Source organism: Drosophila kikkawai, chromosome 2L, assembly GCF_030179895.1.
Source record: "Drosophila kikkawai strain 14028-0561.14 chromosome 2L, DkikHiC1v2, whole genome shotgun sequence".
Lineage (NCBI taxonomy): Eukaryota > Metazoa > Arthropoda > Insecta > Diptera > Drosophilidae > Drosophila > Drosophila kikkawai.
This window is the reverse complement of record NC_091728.1, coordinates 30,204,503-30,225,843: the sequence shown is the minus strand read 5'-3', so window position 1 is coordinate 30,225,843 and position 21,341 is coordinate 30,204,503.

Sequence of the window (21,341 nt, the reverse complement as noted above, 5' to 3'; positions counted from 1 at the left end):
AGAATCTGCTGTAAAATCAATTTTCGGATTTTTTTTGTAGAAGATATGAGCCTTCAAAGTTGTACTTTGTTTCCATTTTTGCATCATAAGAAAAAAAGGGAAAAATTTGTTGACTTTCAGGTAATATTACACAAAAACTATATTACCTATCGCCATGATTTTTGCTTTAAATAATAGACACATTCATAAACTGAAACGCAATCCAAAAAAAAGGGAATTGGGTTAGGGCTTGCACAGGTAAATCGCTACCTGCCAGGTGTCCATTTTTTTCATTTTTTTCTGTCTAAAGTAGTGTATATCTTTTTTGGATGGGCTGAGCCACTATACACACTATAACAACGACCTTTGTGGAAATATTCTGGACCAAAATCAACTTACATCTGCTGCGTCGAGCTGCGTCCCCGGAAATGCAACAGCATAAACCAAAACTACTCAGGGTTAAATATACCAAAATACCGACTCAGCTTCATACTAACCAAAAAATATACTAACTGTAGCGCGTGGCGGTTACACGTTGAAACAAAAAAAAAAATTTTTTTTCAGTTTTCAAATTATTTTTATCTGAGCAAGTACATAAAAATAAAGATAAAAAATTAAATAAAAAATATTTTTAAAAAATTGTCTTCATTGAGAAAAAAATATTTCTTTACTTTGATACCCTTTAAAAAGGCGAATGAGTGGGCGTGGCAAAATTTCCAGTACATATGTAAATTTAACAACAATTACCTATCAAATGGCGTTTAAATTATTTAGTTATCTTATTTTGTTCAATAGTTATGATTTTTGCAACGTAAAATGAGAAAAGGCGCTACTGTGCGTCGTCGCGTTTGAGCTGACTCTGTATGGTTGGCTGCTTCGATAGCAGCATCCGGAGTTTAGCCGTTTCTGGGGCAGTCTCTATATTGGAGCAGAAGTTTCTCCACGAGCTTTTCTGCGCCTTGCGTATTTCCTTCTTGTAGTCCCATAGTAGGACTTTGTATTCCTTATTGACGATATAATCTTGCGTCTGCTTGGCGATTTTGAAGAATCTTTGAGTTTGTTGCGTCCGAGTGAAAGGTCCTTGTTCCACCAGGGTGGTCTGGTCCTCTTTCTCGTGTCCGATATAGGGCATGATGCGTGTCACGATAGTCTCCTTGAACTTTCCCCAGTTAGTATTCCGGGGGTTCCTGAAGACTGATTGCTTTGGAGAGTGTTCGAATGCGTATTGGAACCGTATGTACTTATGATCTGAGAAGGATGGTCTCTCAAGGACTCTCCATTCTGATACCAAAGACAAGGTTGTCCCCTTACCAGAGTAAGATCTAGCACGTTTGAGGAGGTGTGACCAACATAGGTGTGTTCCTCCCCCACGTTTGCTAAACTCAGGTTGGTTGAGAGTATAAAGTCTAAGAGGGACTCACCTCTGTCGTTTATGTCGGGGCTCCCCCATACGCAGTGGTGCGCGTTGGCGTCTGCACCCACGAGCAGTTGCTGGTCCTTCGGGCTGGCTTCTACCAAGCTCATGAGTTCTTCTGGTGGAGCCGTCCTGTCGTGTGCCATGTAGCAGGATGTTACAAAAAGGCGCCTTTTCCCGCTCTCTATCATCACCACGGTCAGGTCATCAGAGCTGTAATGAGACATAAGGTTAGCGTGTAGACCCTTCCGTACAAGTACGGCGGTTCTATTCCTGCTTACCGTTGGTGGATGGAGCAAATTGTAATTTGCGGACTTCAGTCCGGCGATGGCATTGCCTGAGGCGATCCATGGCTCCTGGACCAAAGCTATGTCGGCGGATCCTTGATCCATGGCTATGAGGAGTTCCGCCGACGCGACCTTGCTCTTATGGAGGTTGAGCTGCAGCACCCTGAGTGTCATGGGTACTGGGCTCACCTCCATACGACGGGTTGACTACTACGGTCAGGTCACCGTCCTCTCCTCTGTCGGACTCACCCAGCGTCATTTCCCGGTCGGCATCCACGATGGTTTCCAGACCTAGGTCTTTCTCCACCACATCTGCCTTCACGGTGTGAGCAACCTTATACCCGGGGTGGCGTTTTTTGAGGCGCAGGTATACGCTACCCATGCCCCACGCCATCTTCCCGTATCTGGGATAAAGGACACAACCACATGACACAAAGAAAAGTATAGAGAAAGAAATTTAAAGTTACGTTATGCCGGTTCGGTAAAATTATGGAAGGAAGAGCACTAATTTTGATAAGGCAAGATTAATTTAAAATGGATAAATTGGAAATTGAAATTGTTAAGAATGAGAGAGAAAAGAAAGAAAGAGATAAAGAAATGAAGATGGAAAATGAAAACTAAGAACGGCACCAAACAGAGTTTAAAGAAAAGCTTGATGGTGGGCGATATGTTTTGAGATATCTATCAAGTAAGCGAACTTTTAAGTATGCCCACGAGCAGTTGCGTGCAATGCCTGTTGAGGTAGATGCATATGAATACGAGAGATCGCCGGCTGAGGCACTCGTAAGTACCATTGAATCAAAGTAAGAGATCTGAGTTATAAGATGGTTGTAGGTGGTGCCATACACAGGGACTAAGTTTGAATGTTGGTGTGAAGCGTCGCTAAGGTGCGGCAAGAGTCCGGCACTGTGGTATGAGCGTGTGGTAGCCAGACGATTGAACTTGAGCGGAAGAGAGCGTGTATTCTAATTGATGTATTAAGGAATATCCTGCTAAGTTAATCTGTCTGATGGATATCCAAACTGTTGGGTTTGTGCGGAAGAGAGCGTGTACTCTATAGTTGCAAAAGAGCGTTGCAAAGTGTGCAGCAAGAGCCTGTATAATTGATGAGATTGATGAGAAGAAACAGAAGATACAGATATGGTACGAGAAGAGAATGAAGATGACGTGGCGAGAAGAAATAAAAGTAAAGCTTATTTGACATGAATAAAACAGATAAAATTAAATGTTAAGTTAAGACCAAAGAGAGAAACAAGAGAGAATAATAAATGAAAATTACTGTTATGTTTGGAGCTATTAGAAGACAAGTCACGCGAGGACGCGTGAATTGTCAGGATGGCCGTGTCGGAAAGTTGGTTGCTAAGTGCAAATTTGGAATTCTTGTTGCTTTGGCAACAGAATTATTCGGCATGCTCAGGTATTGGTAGCCCTGTTGGTGTCGCTGGCGCGCAGGCGCAATGACAGTTGAATCGGTAACAAGACAAGGACAGAAAACTGTCTGTTACTAAGTGAGGTCTGTTCGTCTGTGGCAACAATAGGAGAGAGTGAGAGAGACAGCTTAAGGTTGTCTAGGATTGACGTCTGAGTGAAAAGTAAGAAAAAGGTGATAAGGTCACAGGAAAAGTGGCGTGCGGACAGATTCGATTATACAGCGCAGGCGAACAGAATTCGCTGGCTCGACTACGGTTAAACTAAATAACGGTTATCTCCGACATGTTTATATGTGTCGGCGAGTTAGTTGCTAAGTGCGAATTTGGAATGCTTGTTGCCATGGCAACAGAATGATTCGGCATTCTCTGGTATTTGAGTCCTGTTAGCTTAACAGATGTCGCCGGCGCGCAGGCGCAATGACAGCTGAGCATGTAACAGGACAAGGACAGAAGACAGTCTGTTACTGAGTGAGGTCCGTTCGTCCGTCGCAAGAGAGAGAGAGAGACAGGTAGACATTGCCTAGGATTGTCGTTTGAGTGAAAGTTAGAAAAAGGTGAAAGGGTAAAGGAAAAAGTGGCGTGATACACATTCTCTTGGAGACAGCGAAGACAAATGGAACTAACTAGCTCAACGAGATTATTCGTTCCCCGACATATGTATATCGAGACCGTTTTATACTTTGATGTACGGCCGAATGTAGGGACATATGTATGTATGTATGTACGAATGTACAACGGGTCCGAAGAAGTGGATGAAAAAACTCTGCCCAAAATAAACGGCGATAATTATGGCCTTGCAGAACGTAGTGCAGGCAAATGGAAGTGGAGAAAATCTGATTTAGATATAGATGTTTAAGTTGTCTAATTGCCGTGGTGTCGGAAATCTCGGACTTGGAGTTGACAAAAAAATCGTACGCAGGTTGAGCGAAATTTAAATTTCGAACAACTATGCAATGAGAGACGGGAGGAAAAAAGGATTCCAGGACGATATCCTTATCCAGCTCGAGGGACCATGTTTAGAAGGGGGTGGCCAGAAGATCCTCCGCAAAAGGATGCAGTAGAAAATGTATCCCACGAAGAAGAATCGAACGCCATGAAGGTCCAAAGAGTCCAAAACCAAGCGCTGCGCATGATTGCTAAGCCCCTTGGTACATAAGAAACAAAGCCTTGGCAAGTGCCCTCCACATTCCCTCTATCAGGGATCAACCGGCATTCGAGTCGAACGTCTCACAGCTAATCGCCTAGCGGCTTTATTGGCCAACACGTCAATCAGAAGAAGGCTGAAACGTAGACATCCCGCCGATCTCTGGACAAGAGGAAGACATATTTCTCGAGTCTTAAAGCAGTAACTAGTATTGATCACTTGTCATTAAAAATTTGTTAATTTGTTCCATTTATGTTATGTGCCATGTTATTTTTGTTCATATTCATAACCAACGTTTTCCAGCCATTAAGTTGGTTGATCAACGTTAATAAAATTATTTAATGCTATGAAAAAAAAAAAAACGAAGAAGAAGTTGGGGATCGAAAATGGAGCGCCCGTTGCATATATTTTTACAGTCGTTTTGGAACTAAGCTTAGCCTAAAGTCCTCTGCCGACCGAGAAGCCCAGCGTAACTGTGCGAGAACGGGAGAATCGTGAACTAGAGCGGACTAGCCGTCCCTAAGCTCGACTAGCTGAGAGCGACGATCGGGAACACATGTGCGTGCGATCGGGAGTACCGAGGAGAGCGGAGAGCGGGGGAGCGTTGCTAAGCTGGGAGCGCTTGAGCTTTTGGACGCTCGGTGAACAGATAGGGAACGGGGCCTCCGGACGTGAACAACGACTTTCGTGGATCTTTTCTGGAGCAAAATCAACTTTAATCAACTTATCAGGTAGACGCTGAAATCACTTTTATAGCTGACGAAATAGTCTTGGGTTGTCCCAGGTAGGTAATGTCTTACCTAAAAACAGCATGACGGGATTTTAGGGCAATTTTACAAAAAAAAAAAACAAGAGGTAAAAAACAACGGATAAATAAAAGCCTTATAAATCCATCACATCTTCACGTTTGGCTGAGTATACTTACACATAAGAGATTGACTCAAACAGTCCAGAACATTTTGAAACATAGTATATTGAATTTGAGAACTTTCAGAAAAAGCTCAGTAATCGCAAAATAAATTCAACGCTTACAAGTCATCCCTAGTTAGGCAAAATGAGGACTTATTCAATATGTTTGCTGCATTATCTGACCCGTTTTTTGCATCTTTGCGGCATGTAAAGTCCCAAAAAGATAACCCTAATATAAGCCCATTTGTAAGTAGAAAATAGTCAAAATTAAAGAAAATAAAAAATTGTTAAATATTTTGTTTCAGTTTTCAAATTCTTTTTATTTGAGCAAATACATAAAAAAATTGTTTTCATTAAAAAATAACTATTTTTCACTTTGATATCCAATAAAATGGCGAATGAGTGGGCGTGGTACATTTTTTTTTGTTTTTGCAAGACGTTGATGTACTATGTACAGTACATAACAAGTGGAACTTGCGACTCCAAGCACGTGCTTGTTCACCTTAGCAGTTAGTAGGCGCGAAAGAAATAAATAGAAAAGGATGCGAGGAAACTACTACCGGAGTGCTGTCGGATTGGTTGCTTGCATGCGTACTAAGTGGGTTAAGATTAAAGTTTTCAGTTTTGGAAGGCTATTAAGTTAATTAATTTTGACCCGATTCTATGCGTTTACTGCCATACTGAGGGTTCCAAACACAAGATCCATATTCTAAGATAGGACGTCATTGAATTCCTTCGACCATCGTTTAATGAAACCTAGCAAACCCCTGGCTATATTTACCATTCACGAAATATGTTCGATAAAGTCAAATTTAGGGTCCAAACGGACATCTAAATCATCAACTATATCAACTCTAAGTGGAAACAACAACAACAAATAGCGGAAAGATGGCTCCAATAAATAGGAAGTTCCGACAATGGAGGAATGTAGGAATATGTAATAAAAATATGACTATTAACTGATAGCTTCACGCAAAGGAATTCAACATCGTTGCCTTCCTCAAAAGTTAATAATTCGGACGTGAGAGTGGAGTCGACCGCTATAAAGACACCTCCCCCAAGTCTGATAGGCCGATCTAGCCGGTATACTGTGAACACAGCTGGAGCTCAGAATCTCCGGCTTTAACCAGGTTTCTAGGAAAAAAATAACTTGGAAAGCAAATAACAGACTTTTAGAATACAATTTAGGAAGCTTACTACTTAAGTTTCTTGCATTTTGCAGTGCTCAGATCGGGCCTAGGAGGACCTAATTCCAAATTACAATTTTTCCACCTTAATTTTCTTTTTCGGCTCTGCTCTGCCTTGGATGGGAATTTAAAATGTTAATTTAAAAAATTACATTTTATTTATTTATTTTATTTTTTTAGTTAAAATAATGCATTTTAAATTTAGCTTAGAGTAATATTTCCTTTTTTTATAAAAATATTTAATTAATGTTACTTCTGTATCAGGTCACTTACTATATTCTGGATCTGGTCACACTAATCGTTGAGCTACGCTCTCTGAGAAAGCAGGTTACCCTCTCTCAGAAAGCGCCGCTTGTGAATTTCGGGGGTTTGAAAGGTCTGCCGCCTGCGAGAAAAGATCACTGTTTTAAAAGAGCACTTAAAATTTCTAAGCTGGAAAGAAGACGTGAAACGTGCACAAGAATAACATCCTGTCACACTTCTTTTTAAGTTCTTAGAGAATGTTTAAAAAACATTACATGATAATTCCAATTGATTGATTTTGAATACAGAATTATCGTAAACTAAAGCCAGGCTTAGAGACTCAACTAATTTTATATTTTATATTTTTATATTTTATTATATAAAAATAAGTCGGGTTTTCCATTCGGATCCTACTACTCCAGAACGCACAAGCCGATTTTCACGGTTTTGCATTCGTTGGAAAGGTCTCGGAATTTGTGATTTTTGCAGTAAAGAAAATTCGGGAAAAATTACAACAGAAAAGCGGGAAACTCATTTTTGCATAAAGCGCCATCACTGATACATAGCATGCCATAATTCTCTACTCAGTTTATTTTATGAAACAAACCGAAATGTGTTCAATTTTGTGAAATTGTGAAGAAAAAGTAAAAAAATAAGTTATTCGTTTCCTAACAGTGCAATTGGAAACCAGCTTTTGTCTTTAAGGTGGTAAGATGAACTGAGTTAATTATGTGGATTTGAGGTTAAATTAACCACTCTGCCTATAGTCCTTGATCAAGACCTACCCAGAATTCCCCTGATAGTTCAACAACGCTATGATCCAAGTATTTCTGAAATAAGCCGACTACCATCGAATCGCTGCAGAATTACTATCCAATCGGGACCAGCGGTGAGAATATTCTCAGCTATTGCCGACCTGTCTTCGTCCACGATTTTAACTAATTTAATATTGGGCACTTTCGAATAGTTTAGTAAAACAAATGGTGCATCTGAAATTGGGAATTTTTAGCTTTTTGTCTATGTGTTAGCGCATCACGCGATCTTTGCATTTTATTCTTTTTCTGCACGCTGTTCTTCGCCAGTTCTGTTGCTTCTGTATACTTGACCGCAACCGCACGCAAAATCGCTTATCAATCTTTGTACAGTAACCCATGGGGTGATCACCTCCTTGGTCACCTGCAGCATAGCTGGGAATATTCCATCTAGTCCTGGTGCTTTTATCCTCGCAAAGGAGTCTATAGCCCAGTGGATTCTACCAGAGGATATTAAACCTTTTGGGAGATGCTCTACTCCAGTTGCTAGGTCCTGGTGCTTATTTGCATCGGGTACCTCAGTGCATCCTGGGAAATGCGCGTGCATTAGTGCTGTTAGGGCCTCTTCGCTGCCCTCAGTCCACTGTCCGTCGCACAGTAGCGCCTCTCAAACAATTAACGTTGCAAAAATCGAAAAAGTCATGTTCGCAAAAACGATTTTAACCATACTTATTTGACAGAAAATTTCCCAAAGATTCAGAATCTGCAATCAAATCTATTTTAAGATTTTTTTTAGAAGATATGAGCATTTAAAGTTGAACTTTCTTTTGTTTTTTGCATCATACCAAAAAAAGTAGGTAAATGGTCGACTTTCAGGTAATATTACACAAAAACCATAAAACCAATGGTCATGGTTTTTACTTTAAATTATAGATACATTCATAAATTGTTAATTAACCCAAAAAAAACGGCACTTTGGTTTGGACTTGTACAGGTAAATCGCCACCTGCCAGGTGTCAATTTTTTTCACCTTTTTCTGCCTAAAGTAGTCTATAACTTCTGAAGCCGATGAAAGCCACCGACTACACTATATCTACAAGTTACGTGGATCTTTCCTGAACCAGAATTAACTTTCATCGGCTGCGTCGAGCTGCGTCTGCGAAAATGCAACGACATAAACCAAAGCTACTCATGGTGAAATATACCAAAAAGTCCGACACAATTTCATACATTCCAAGAAATATACTAACTAGCGGTTACACTTTGAAATAAAAAAAATTTTTTTTTTCAGTTTTCAAATTATTTTTATTTGAGCAAATACATAAAAATAAACATAAAAAATTAAATACAAAATATTTTTAAAAAATTGTTTTTTTATTATTTTTTCACTTTGATCCCCTTTAAAAAGGCGTATTTGTGGGTGTGGTACTTTATTCAGTACATATATATATTGTAACGAATCTCTTCGGCCGGGATAGATCCCAGTCGTGACCAGGGATCCTCTTCAAGAAATTTATTTAGAGGGGACGGAAATATTTATAGGAATTTATTATAACAGCGTGCGGGACCCGGGTTGCGAATTTACGCGCACTTAGTTCTGATCCCCGAGGGTCGGCAACGTGACTGCCAGACGAGGTGGTCACGAGATGCTCTAGGAGCAGGCGGGGCACACGCGCTGCTTGTCAATGGCCGGTCGCCACGCTGCTTTTACCGACTCGTCGATCTGCTTGATCGGTCGGTCCCTGACACAAAGCTGCTTGTCGCGAACTGCTTTCAGGCACTGCTTGCGCCCACTGCTTGTTTATACTGCTTTCGCCGGTGCGCGGAGTGGCAACTCCGGTGGGCTCCTGGCGGGATTTGGTTGATCTCGCCCAGAATTCGGGTGACGTGGGTCAGGGAAATGGTCAGGGCGTCAGAGAGGCGTTAGCTAGCTCCGGTTGGGCGCGGAGGCTGACTACGGGTCGGGCAGGCAGAGGTTCTGGTATCACCGGGGTGATGCACGGTGTGGGGAATGGCCAATGCAGGCGGGGCGGCAGCGTGTGTCGAAGTGTCTCTAATCTAGGAGTGGACACGGGCGCGGATGCCCTCGTAGTCGTGGCGGTACACGGGACGCGGGAAACCAGCGTTAGTGTGGCGCGGCGGCTACGGGCACAAGAAGGGGGTCCCTAGTGGGGCGAAGGCAGAGGAGCACGTGTCCTCCAGTTGCGGCGGCACGTGGAGCACGGAAGGAGCCTGTGCTGGCGTGGCGCGGCGGCTGCAGGTATGACCGAGGGTCCTAAACTGTGCGTGGACGGAGGAGTATGTGTACTCCAGTCGCGGCGGCGCGCTGTGCACGGTAGAGCCAGCGCTGGCGTGACGCTACGACTGCAGTTGCGGCAGAGGATTCCTAAGCTGGGCGTGGGTGGAGGAGTAGGTATCCTCCAGTCGCGGCGGCACGCTGTGCACGGAATGAGCCTGTGCTGGCGTGACGCTGCGGCTGTGGGCACGGGAAAGGATTCCTAACTGAACGAGGGCAGAGGAGCAGGTGTCCTCCAGTCGCGGCGGCACGCTGTGCACGGAATGAGCCTGTGATGGCGTGACGCTGCGGCTGTGGGCACGGGAAAGGATTCCTAACTGAACGAGGGCAGAGGAGCAGGTGTCCTCCAGTCGCGGCGGCACGCTGTGCACGGAATGAGCCTGTGCTGGCGTGACGCTGCGATGGGAGCACGGGAGAGGATTCCTAGCGGCGCGGGGCAGAGGAGCAGGTGGTCTCCAGTCGCGGCGGCACGCTGGGCACGGAAAGAGCCTGTGCTGGCGTGACGCTGCGGCGGGGAGCACGGGAGAGGATTCCTAGCGGCGTGGGGCAGAGGAGTAGGTGTCCTCCAGTCGGGGCGGCACGTTATGCACGGAATGGACCTGCGCTGGCGTGACGCTGCGGCTGTGGACGCGGGAGAGGATCGATGGGAGGCTGGATGGCCGTAAAACACGTGCGAGTGGAAATGCCGAAACGCAGTGTTTTGGGGCCGCCAGCGGGACAGAGATCGGGGAACCTGAAACCGTGACCAATACTACCAAGGAAATACTACTACGGGTAGGTTCAATTGTTAGTTTATTGGTTATGGGGTTATCTAAGTGTGTAGCCTACTACTGCCTTACAGAATTGACTCCGGTAACTTACGAATCTAGCCCCCCTTTGTCTGCGGGCGTGTGGCTGCCGATCGCGGTCGTTGGCTGGCACAATTTATCTCCGCGAATGTGTGGGCTCTGGTAGCCGATGGCTCTGCGCGGTCACGTACGTCGCGGTTGCTACTCAGGACTCGATGCACTGTGTTTTCCTGACTCGGTCGCGGAGGCGCGGCGATGGGCACGTCTGCCTCGGTGCGAAGTTTCGACGGAAGAGCGCGAATGCCCGGAAGACGCGAGCTGTCACAGCTTTTGAGAACTGGTGGTTCGAACCAGTTCGACGCGATTTGATTTAGTTCTAGTTCGACTAGTCGATCATTTTCCCGGTTCGGCGACTTCTAAGGTGCCGAACTTAGCTTAATATTTTTAAATTAACTATTTTTACTTTTAGTATACTTCAAGTCTGCGTCTGTTAAGGCTTCAATGCCAACTTAAACGTTTAATTCATGAGATTTTTGTGTGGCTCCAGTGCCGTCTTAATCCTAATGATTATATAATAGGGGGGAATATCGATATACTTATTATCTAATTATTAATTTATAGCAAAAATGTTGTGCGCCTGTAGAATAGAGGCGTCACACTCCCTTCTTACCCCGCCCGGCCGAAACGGATCTGGACCTCTCCTGTCGTTTTCATGGTGACCTGATATGGGCCTTCCTGCGTGCGAACGCGGAAGCGCTGACGGGAGTACTGTGCGGCATGGCTCCGGCGCGCTATCTCCTGCCAAACCGCCAGTGGAACTCGCTGGTCGTGCGTGTTAGTCCACCAGGCGGCTGGTATGGCGACTCGCTCGGGCGCTGGGTCGTCGGTGGTGAAATCATCCGCCGGAGGGGCTCGACGAGCAAAGCGTGGCGCCGGAGGTGGAACCTCGTCGGCGGTGGTGGCCGCAGGAACTGGGCGCGGGAAGCGCGGTGCCGGAGGTGGGACCTCATCGGCGGTGGTAGCCGCAGGGACTGGGCGCGGGAAGCGCGGTGCCGGAGGTGGGACCTCATCGACGGTGGTGGCCGCAGGGACTGGTGCTGTCGAAGGTGCGCTCGGGTCCCAATCTGGGATTAACTCCTGTAGCAGACCCTCTACTCCCGGCACGAGCTCCTCCATGAGTATATCCATCGTGCCCGGAGAGAGATCGAACCCACGATCTCCGAAGCCGACACGTGGGGTGGCTGGGGGAGTGACCTCCTCGTGGGTAGTGGAGCGGCTATGGTTTGCTGCCCGGCGGTTGATCTCGGCAGCGTTGGGCGGCGCGTTCCTTGCGGTGGCTATCCCGCGGCGGTGGGCCGAGGATCGCTGGTCTGGCATAGCAATGTTCGGCGGTGGCCGTGGTTGCGCCTCCTTGCGGCGGAATTTTTGTCCCGTCTCCGTTTCACTATCGCTGCTCTCAGATTCCCACTCCATCGCCTTCCCGGTGGGCTGGTAGCCCTGCTCGGTGGTTTCGTTAGCGATGGGAATTGGGCCTCGGCTTGGGGATGCTAGCGGGGCGTTGTCATCGTCCTGGTTGGTGTTGTGGCGCGTTTGCTGGCTGGTAGATGCCAATGGTGTGTCGTTGTGCGTTTGGAGGTGGAGCGCTTGCTGGCTCGTGGACGCCAGTGGAGCGTTGTCATCCGCGGGGTGGATGAGGTGGAGCGCTTGCTTGCTCGTTGTCGTCAATGGCGCGTTGTCACCTGCCCGGTCGCCGGGGAAGATGGGTAGGGCCGCATCTTCCCCCAGTGCTGGCGACGGCGGGCGGACCTCGGGTGCGTTTCCCAAGTCCATTTCCCAGTCTTCGTCCGGGGCCATTATACACAGCCTCTCCGGTGACGGGGGAAAGGTGAGGATGGGTCAGGAGTTGGCCGGAAGGGTGCCTCGATGAGGATGGAGGTGTAGCGGGCGTGGATTAACTGGATCCACGATCCCCGCCAGAACCCGTACCGCTCCTCTCCTTCCCATTGATAGTGGGCTGCCGAAGGGGCACCATCGTCTGGCTCGCTGTCGCTATTAATTGTTTGCGCGTCGTCGTTGCTCTGCTCGCTAGCTTCCTCCCCGTGGTATCCGGCGTACAGAGGGGTGGCGTCGCTGTCGGTGGCATCCTCCAGCACGTAGTCCTCGTCGCGCGTCGGGGCAGCTGGACTGGGGGATCGGGAGTCTCCCTCCTCGTCGTCATCCTCGTCTGACTCCGGGTCCTGCTGGCGAGGGCTACATGGGCTGTAACGCCCTTCAGGTGGTGGAGCAGCAGCGGTCGGGTCGGGGTGTCCTGGAGCGGGGTGCGGGTTGTGGAACCAACGCGAGTGACCCGGCGCATCCGGGTTGTGATACCCTTGGTAGGGTCCCGACGGCGGAGCTTGAGAGCAGGGGATCCTGCGTCCAGTCCTGTCCGTGTAGTACGGGGAGGCCGAGCGGCCCGAGGGTCGTGGAGGCGTTGGTGGCGCGGCGCGCCGAGTTGGCGACGACTCGGACATTGGGTGCGGCGTGGCTCGGCGCGGTGGCGCTCTGGGCATGGTTGGCTGCATCGGGGGCGACGGGGCTCGGCGCGGTGGCGCTCGGGCCTGTCGGATCCCGGTTGGGCAGGCTCTTGTGGGTCTGCCGGCGTAGTATGTGCCAGGGCGTAGCCGGGGGTTGCGGCCGGTCGTTGGCCTGTCGTACGCTCCATTGGGAGCCGTGTTCTCTTCGTCGCTGGAGTCGATTGTGATGGGTTCCATCCTGGTTAGCTCGTGGCACGCGCGTAGATACGTCTATGGGAGAAAAGAACTATCCAAACTTAAACTAACCAGTACTTAAATGTTAATGTCCTAACGGGCAGTAGTAGGCAAAAGTTCTAATGTTAATCTAATTGCTAACAATGGTCTTAGGGTTAGAAAACTTAGTGGGCTGCTTAAATTCACCCCTCGCTGGTATCGTGGTCAGGTGGCCGTGGCTTGTCGGACCCGGGTTGAACGCCGGTGTTGTCCTCCGACATGGCGTCGTCGTCAGTGTCTGCATCACCTGCGGGAAGAGAAGAATGGAATTCTTTTAAGTCGGCGATATTGGCAAGGCGGCCCTTTCGTTTCCCGGGCAAGCGGATTCGGGCTATGTTTGGGGACGGAAGGGCGACCACTTTATATGGCCCGTCGAACTTGGGCGCGAGTTTGGCAGCGAACCCGTCCACCGCTTTGGATAGGTGGTGTTGGCGCACGAGGACCAGGGAGCCGATGGTGGGCCTCCATGCCCGACGCCTGAGGTCGTACTGCCGTCCTTGGTCGCGGCTTGCCTTCTGGATGTTTGTTTGGACGATCTGGAAAATTTCCTTCAGTCGTCCAGCTCGGTCGGCAGGGGTCTCCGGAGCGACGCCTGCTCCCGGTGTCACTTGATCGTACCATGAGCCCGGTAACCGCGGCTCTCGTGCCTGTAGTAGGAAAGCCGGGCTGTACCCTGTGGTCTCCGAAACGCTGGTATTGATGGCGAGGCTCAGCTCAGGTATTAGCTGAACCCACGTACTCTGATCACTGCCGACGTACTGAGAGATCATGGTCTTGACTGTGCGGTTCGCTCGCTCCGTGGGGTTCTCGCGTGGGCAATAGGGGGCCGTGTATTGAAGTTCTACGCCCATCTCCCTAAGGAATCCTCTGAAGGCCTTGCTGGTGAATTGGGTGCCGTTGTCGCACACCAGTTTCCTTGGGGCTCCAAACCTCCCGATGATTCTTTCGCGGAACGCCTGTATCAACGTGGTGGTGGCTTTTCGCAATGGGACCAGTTCCACCCACTTGGTGAAACTATCGAAGAAGACCAGCAGCATTGTGTTACCTGCCTTGGAGCGCGGTAGTGGCCCCACGAAATCTGCACATACGATGCCAAAGGGTTCGTCGACCTGCCTCGTCAGCATCCTTCCTGCTTGTGCCTTTTGCTCTGCTTTATATTTCAGGCAGAGGACGCATTGACGGACGTATTGTTTCACGTCGCGGAACATTCCGGGCCAGTAATATTTTTGTGAGATCCGCAGAATCGTCTTCCGGGTGCCAAAGTGGCCAGCCGTGGGCGCGTCGTGGCATTCTTGGAGAATCCGTGCTCGATGCTCAGCCGCAACGCAGAGCTTCCAAGGAATATAATCTTGGTCGTCTGGGCGGTGTCCGAGGTGTCGATACAGCTCTCCGTTTTCGATGACATAATCGGGAAATCGCTGGGGGTCGTCCTGAACTTCCGTGAGTTTTCGTTTCAGCCATTTGCACAATCGTTCGTCTGGCATTAGTCGCTGGAGGTGCTCCAGTGGTTGCCGGGATAGGGCATCGGCGACCACGTTATATTTCCCGCGGCGATAGTGGACATCGTATTGGTACTGTTGAAGTTCTAAGGCCCACCTGGCGATCCTTCCAGTCGGGTTCTCAATTTGATCTAACCATTTCAGGGCCAAGTGGTCTGTGATCACGTCGAAGCGATAGCCTTCGAGGTAGCATCGTAGTTTACGAATTCCCCAGACGATGGCTAGGCATTCCTTTTCCGTAGGAGAATAATTGAGTTCGGCAGCGTCTAGCTTCCGACTCACGTATGCGATGACCCGTTCTTGCCCCTCTATTTCTTGCGTCAGCACACCTCCGAGTCCATAGTTGCTCGCGTCGGTCTGGAGCGTCATCTTGACGGAAAAGTCTGGACATGCCAGTACCGGAGCATCCGTTAGCAGACTTTTGAGGAGCTCGAAGGCTTTCTGTTGTTCTTGCTCCCACTTCCACCGCTGGTTTTTGCGCAGCAAGTTCGTCATGGGCTGAACAACAGACGCGAAGTTCGGTACGAACCTCCTGTACCATGAGGCCATGCCTAGGCATCTGCGTAACTCTCGAAGACTCGTGGGTGGACTGAGGTTCCGTACGGCGGCTACCTTTTCAGGGTCCGTGTGAATGCCCTGGTCGCTAATGACGTGGCCGAGATAAACCAACTTCCGTTTGAAGAAGGAACATTTGTCTTCTTTATCCGTAAGTTCGCCTTCCTGAGCCGCTTGAAGACTCTCCGCAAATTTTCCATGTGCTCTTCGAGACTGGCACCGATGACGATTATGTCGTCTAGATAAGCGAAGGCATATGGGTCCAAGTCTGGCCCGATCACGCTGTCGAGCGCTCGCTGGAAGGTGGCTGGAGCCGAATGGAGCCCAAAAGGCATGACCCGCCACTGGAAAAGGCCGCGGCCAGGGACCGTAAAGGCGGTACACGCCCGACTGCCTGCTTCCACTGGAATCTGCCAATAGCCATTGCGCAAATCCAGGGTGGAAATATATTTTGCATTTCGGAGCCGCTCAAGGATATGGTTGATACGCGGCAGGGGATACGCGTCGGGGATCGATTTGGCATTTAGCTGACGATAATCTACGCACATGCGCCATTGTCCAGTCAACAGGGCGCCCTCAAGATTCTCCTCGGGTGTCTCGGGGTGTGTGTCGATGTGTGTCTCTGTGTGCTTGTCCTCGGTGTTTACCATCTCATGTAGGTTCATGAGATTACTCTCAGAGGTTCCTGTGCTTGGGTTCCTGTGTGCCTCTGTGTATTTCCCTTGTGTGCCCGCGCTGGGGCTCTCGTGTGTCTCTGCGAGTCTACCTTGTGTGCCCGCGTCGGGGCTCCCGTGTGTCTCTGTGTGTCTTCCTTGTGTGCCCGCGTCGGGGCTCCCGTGTGTCTCCGTGTGTCTTCCTTGTGTGCACGCGTCGGGGCTCCCGTGTGTCTCTGTGTGTTCATTGTATTGCTCTCCGGTGTTAGTATTCTCGTGTATCTTGTGTTGCTCTCCGGCGTGTGTCTCCGTGAAATGGTCGGCGATGCCCAGGCGGGGGTCTTCCGGGCGAGTAGGCGGTGCTTCCTCGCTCAGCTCGGATCCGGCTGGGCCCCGTGGGCTGGGTGGTTCGGTGGTTCGAGAGTCCGTTGTATGTATGCTGCGTCTCGCGTCTCTGGGTGGCCTCATGTCCCGCTCTTCCGGCTGTCGTCTCGACAGGATGAGTTTGGCCGTCCCACACTGGATGGTGGTGCCGATTGTGGCCAGGAAATCCATGCCCAGGATCAGGGGTTCCAGCATGGCCGGCATAACGAAGAGGGGCACCTGGATAGTCTTCCGAGCGAGGGTGATATCGGCGCGCAGGAGTTGTCGAACCTCGACTCGCGAGGTGTCGGCCAAGTTAATTTGGGTGCGGATCTCCTGAAACTGGTGTCGTTGGCCAACTAGTGCGACGACCCACGTCGCAACACAAACACAAACAACAACAAGACATGAAGTCACCTACCTAATTTGTACATAAAAACATAGAGTAAGGAGAAACACATGAAGTATACACAATTTAGATATGAAGTCACATTCCTCATTTGTACATAGAAACATAGACTAAGACATAGATTAAGAATAAAAACAAACTACACGAAACGACCAGATTCAAATTATGGCGGGCGCGGGGAAAGACAAGAAGTACGGGCACACTGGCACCAGGTGGCAACGCCAACCGAAACATGATGCACCCAGCCCTGAACAGCTGACACTAATCGAGTAGATCCGGTCGATCCGGCAACGCTCTGCCTATCGACCATACGGGAGTTATCGATTATCGATCAAGGGAGAACAGCTGTCAGCCGGCTATATAAAGCGGCGCACCGGCCAGTGCAAGTTCACTTTTGCAGAGCAGCCGAGCAGTGAACTGGTGAGTTAACAAGTAGTACTAATCGTAGACTTAGCAATAGAATAAGGTTTGGCCCTGGCGGCGGACCTTAATAGCAAAGAAGGTAGGAAAGGTGAAGGTAGCGTTAGGTCTAGATCTGGCCCCTGCAGGCGGATCTAACGAAGTAGCTGGGAGGAGCGGAGTTTGGCCCTAGTTGGCGGACTTCGCACAGATAGTCAGCCGTGGGACGAGGTCGGGCCCTTGCATGGCAGATCTCGCGGAAACAGGGTATCGAGCGCGGTCCGTATGACCTCGCCGTACAGGTAGTATAGACTTGGGGTTCTGACCTGGCCCTTGGATGGCAGATCAGGAATAGGGGAGGGCGTCGAATGAGGTTCGCCACATTCGCCAAGCAAGCATAGGAGGGGAGAAGATCTGGCCCTTGCCGGCGGATCTTGATAGCTACAGGATAGCAGAAAGGCGTTAGGGACGGTGCGAGCTTAGGCACAACGATCGCTCACCTCGAGTGACGTCACCCGGACCCACCTACCGTGACCACGACAGCGGCCAGCCGCAACGGTCACGCACCCCGAGCAGGGTATTTACAAGCCGACTACGATACAGTCGCATCGCCCGAACAGGGTATTTACAAGCCGACTACGATACAGTCGCATCGCCCGAACAGGGTATTTACACGCCGACTAGGATACAGTCGCATCGCCCGAGCAGGGTATTTACAAGCGAACTACGATACAGTCGCATCGCCCGAACAGGGTATTCACAAGCCGACCACGAGACAGTCGCGTCGCCCGAACAGGGTATTTACAAGCCGACTACGATACAGTCGCATCGCCCGAACAGGGTATTTACAAGCCGACTACGATACAGTCGCATCGCCCGAACAGGGTATTCACAAGCCGACCACGAGACAGTCGCATCACCCGAACAGGGTACTCACAAGCCGATCACCGACGATCGCATCACCGATACAGGGTATCGCCACGCCGACGATCAGCAGTCGCATCGCCCGAGCAGGGTAACCACAAGTCGACCCACTGGACCCTAGTCGCAGCGTCGCATCACCCACCACCGGGTATCATCGTCAGCCAGCCGGCTGAGCACCATCGAAGACCGGGACACGGATCTACCCGCAACCAGGGTATCAACAAGACACCCCCACAGCAGCAACCACACTGTATTCTTTCCACAGGTTTCACTATATATCTTGATCAATAAAGCTTGTATTAAAATTACCTCTCTCCTCTTGCCTATTTACTGATTATTGGGACACGAGGGACTCGGACACTACAAATTTTCTGTACAAACCCCGACTCCGGCGAGCTAGGCCGAGCACCCCAAAAGAGGGTCGTTACACTAGGTTGGCGACTTCCTGGCTGATGAAGCTCTTCGATGCGCCAGTGTCGATGGTGGCCAGACGTCGATGGCCACCGATCTCGACTTCTGCGGAAATCCTCCCACTCTCGATTCTTAGCGGCGCGTTTACAAGGTGTTCGTTGCGGGATTGGTCCCCAACGGACTCCGCCGGTCGTGGGGACCCGCTCCGTTTCCCGGCTGGGGTCGGCGACAGCACTCTACGGTGCGGACATCGCGTCGTCCGCAGTCCCAGCAAAAGTATAGCCGAGGGTTCCGGCATTCGCGGCTGAAATGCCCGGAATCCCCGCAATTTCGGCACGCATCCTGCACGTTGATGCGGCGATCTGGTGTCGCTACCCGGTTTACTCGCACGGGCGCGGGCGGCCGTACCTGACCTGGCGTCCGCGGAACGTCGTTTGATCTGGTGCACCCGGGGGAAAATGTTTGACCCCCACTGTGGGGAGGCGGACGGAAGGAGGGACTGCTCGGAGGCGTTGACATTGCTTGGGATCGCCCTACGCTGCGTCGCCTGACGGCCTCGAATTCGGTTGCCAGTTGGGCCAGCTCCCCAATTGTTTGGAACTCGCTGCGCCGAATGTACATCTGATAGTCGGGTGCGATATTCTCGTACAGGCGGTCGAGCTCCTGCGTCTCGTTATAGCCCGCGTGGCGCATGAGAACGCGAAGGTCGAGCATTTAATCTTTAAAAGTTTCTTCTCCTAGCTGCTCGCGACTCCGGATTCGGTCGTCCAAGCGCTGGAGGTATCTGGGCGGGAGGAAAAACTCGAGGAATTCCCGTCGGAATGTAGCCCAATCAGCCTCTTGGAGGCGGCTGGTTTGAAACCACTTGTCGGCCCTGCTCGTCAGCAGTTCCGCCATGGCTCGAGGGAGGAGTCCGAGGTCGATTCCATAGGACAAGGCCCGACTTTCGACCTGTTCGATGAAGGCCAATGGGTCGGAATACCCATCAAATTGTAGACCCCATTTGCGGATCCGCTCTGGGACGCACACAAAGTCGCGACGGGGCCGGTCGTAGCTCGGCTCAGCGTAGGTTTCTCGAGCGGTAGTAAAAGTAGGAGGGGCGGCGACGGCGAGGCTTGGGGCGGTAACAGTGAAGCTGGGAGTGGTAACAACGAAGCTAGTTAGAGGAACTGGAGTAGTGGAACCGGGGGCGCTACGTGGGCGTCCAGAATTGGCATTTTTGCCGGCGGAGAGACCACTGGGTCCCGGCCGCTCTTCTCCCTGAGGCACAGGGCTCGGGCCCCGAGTGGTATATCGACGCTCCAGGTCGGCGAGTCGAGTCCACACTTCCTGTAGTTTGCTCGGATTCCTTGATCAAGGTGACGAAGCTCCGTCGTAGGTCATCGACGACCCCGTCGGGAGAGAACCCAAATTCTTCCGCGAATGCTAATAATTCGGCCTTCGGGCGGGAATAGATCCACCGCGAGGAGACCCCAGGGTTTTTAAGTAAACGTGGAACGAACTCACCGGCAGGTTTCTGGTCCGAATCCATGGCTTCTGTTGCTCGGCTGTCTTCTCGTGTGTCTGTGTCTGTGATATCAGGAAGCCTTGGCCGCTGGGGCACTTTGCGTGAATTAACAGTCTGGTGGCACTAACACTCGTTCGCGTTGACTTGGCGGAGACGCGGATGAGCTCGTGGGCTCCTGGACGCGGCTACTGGTGGACACGGTTGTCGCTTGTCGCGGTTACTGAGCGAGGCGGTTTTAATTTCGCGGTCACGGGCACTTTTCGGTGGATTTTCACTCGCGGAATTTGGTGGACGTTATTTTCCGGCTTCGGCCCGGGGCCACACGGCTGTTATATAGGTGTTATTTTTCCTGGTTTTTAACCCAATCCCGTCCCTGCTCGGGCGCCACTTGTAACGAATCTCTCCGGCCGGGATAGATCCCAGTCGTGACCAGGGATCCTCTTCAAGAAATTTATTTAGAGGGGACGGAAATATTTATAGGAATTTATTATAACAGCGTGCGGGACCCGGGTTGCGAATTTACGCGCACTTAGTTCTGATCCCCGAGGGTCGGCAACGTGACTGCCAGACGAGGTGGTCACGAGATGCTCTAGGAGCAGGCGGGGCACACGCGCTGCTTGTCAATGGCCGGTCGCCACGCTGCTTTTACCGACTCGTCGATCTGCTTGATCGGTCGGTCCCTGACACAAAGCTGCTTGTCGCGAACTGCTTTCAGGCACTGCTTGCGCCCACTGCTTGTTTATACTGCTTTCGCCGGTGCGCGGAGTGGCAACTCCGGTGGGCTCCTGGCGGGATTTGGTTGATCTCGCCCAGAATTCGGGTGACGTGGGTCAGGGAAATGGTCAGGGCGTCAGAGAGGCGTTAGCTAGCTCCGGTTGGGCGCGGAGGCTGACTACGGGTCGGGCAGGCAGAGGTTCTGGTATCACCGGGGTGATGCACGGTGTGGGGAATGGCCAATGCAGGCGGGGCGGCAGCGTGTGTCGAAGTGTCTCTAATCTAGGAGTGGACACGGGCGCGGATGCCCTCGTAGTCGTGGCGGTACACGGGACGCGGGAAACCAGCGTTAGTGTGGCGCGACGGCTACGGGCACAAGAAGGGGGTCCCTAGTGGGGCGAAGGCATAGGAGCACGTGTCCTCCAGTTGCGGCGGCACGTGGAGCACGGAAGGAGCCTGTGCTGGCATGGCGCGGCGGCTGCAGGTATGACCGAGGGTCCTAAACTGTGCGTGGACGGAGGAGTATGTGTACTCCAGTCGCGGCGGCGCGCTGTGCACGGAAGAGCCAGCGCTGGCGTGACGCTACGACTGCAGTTGCGGCAGAGGATTCCTAAGCTGGGCGTGGGTGGAGGAGTAGGTATCCTCCAGTCGCGGCGGCACGCTGTGCACGGAATGAGCCTGTGCTGGCG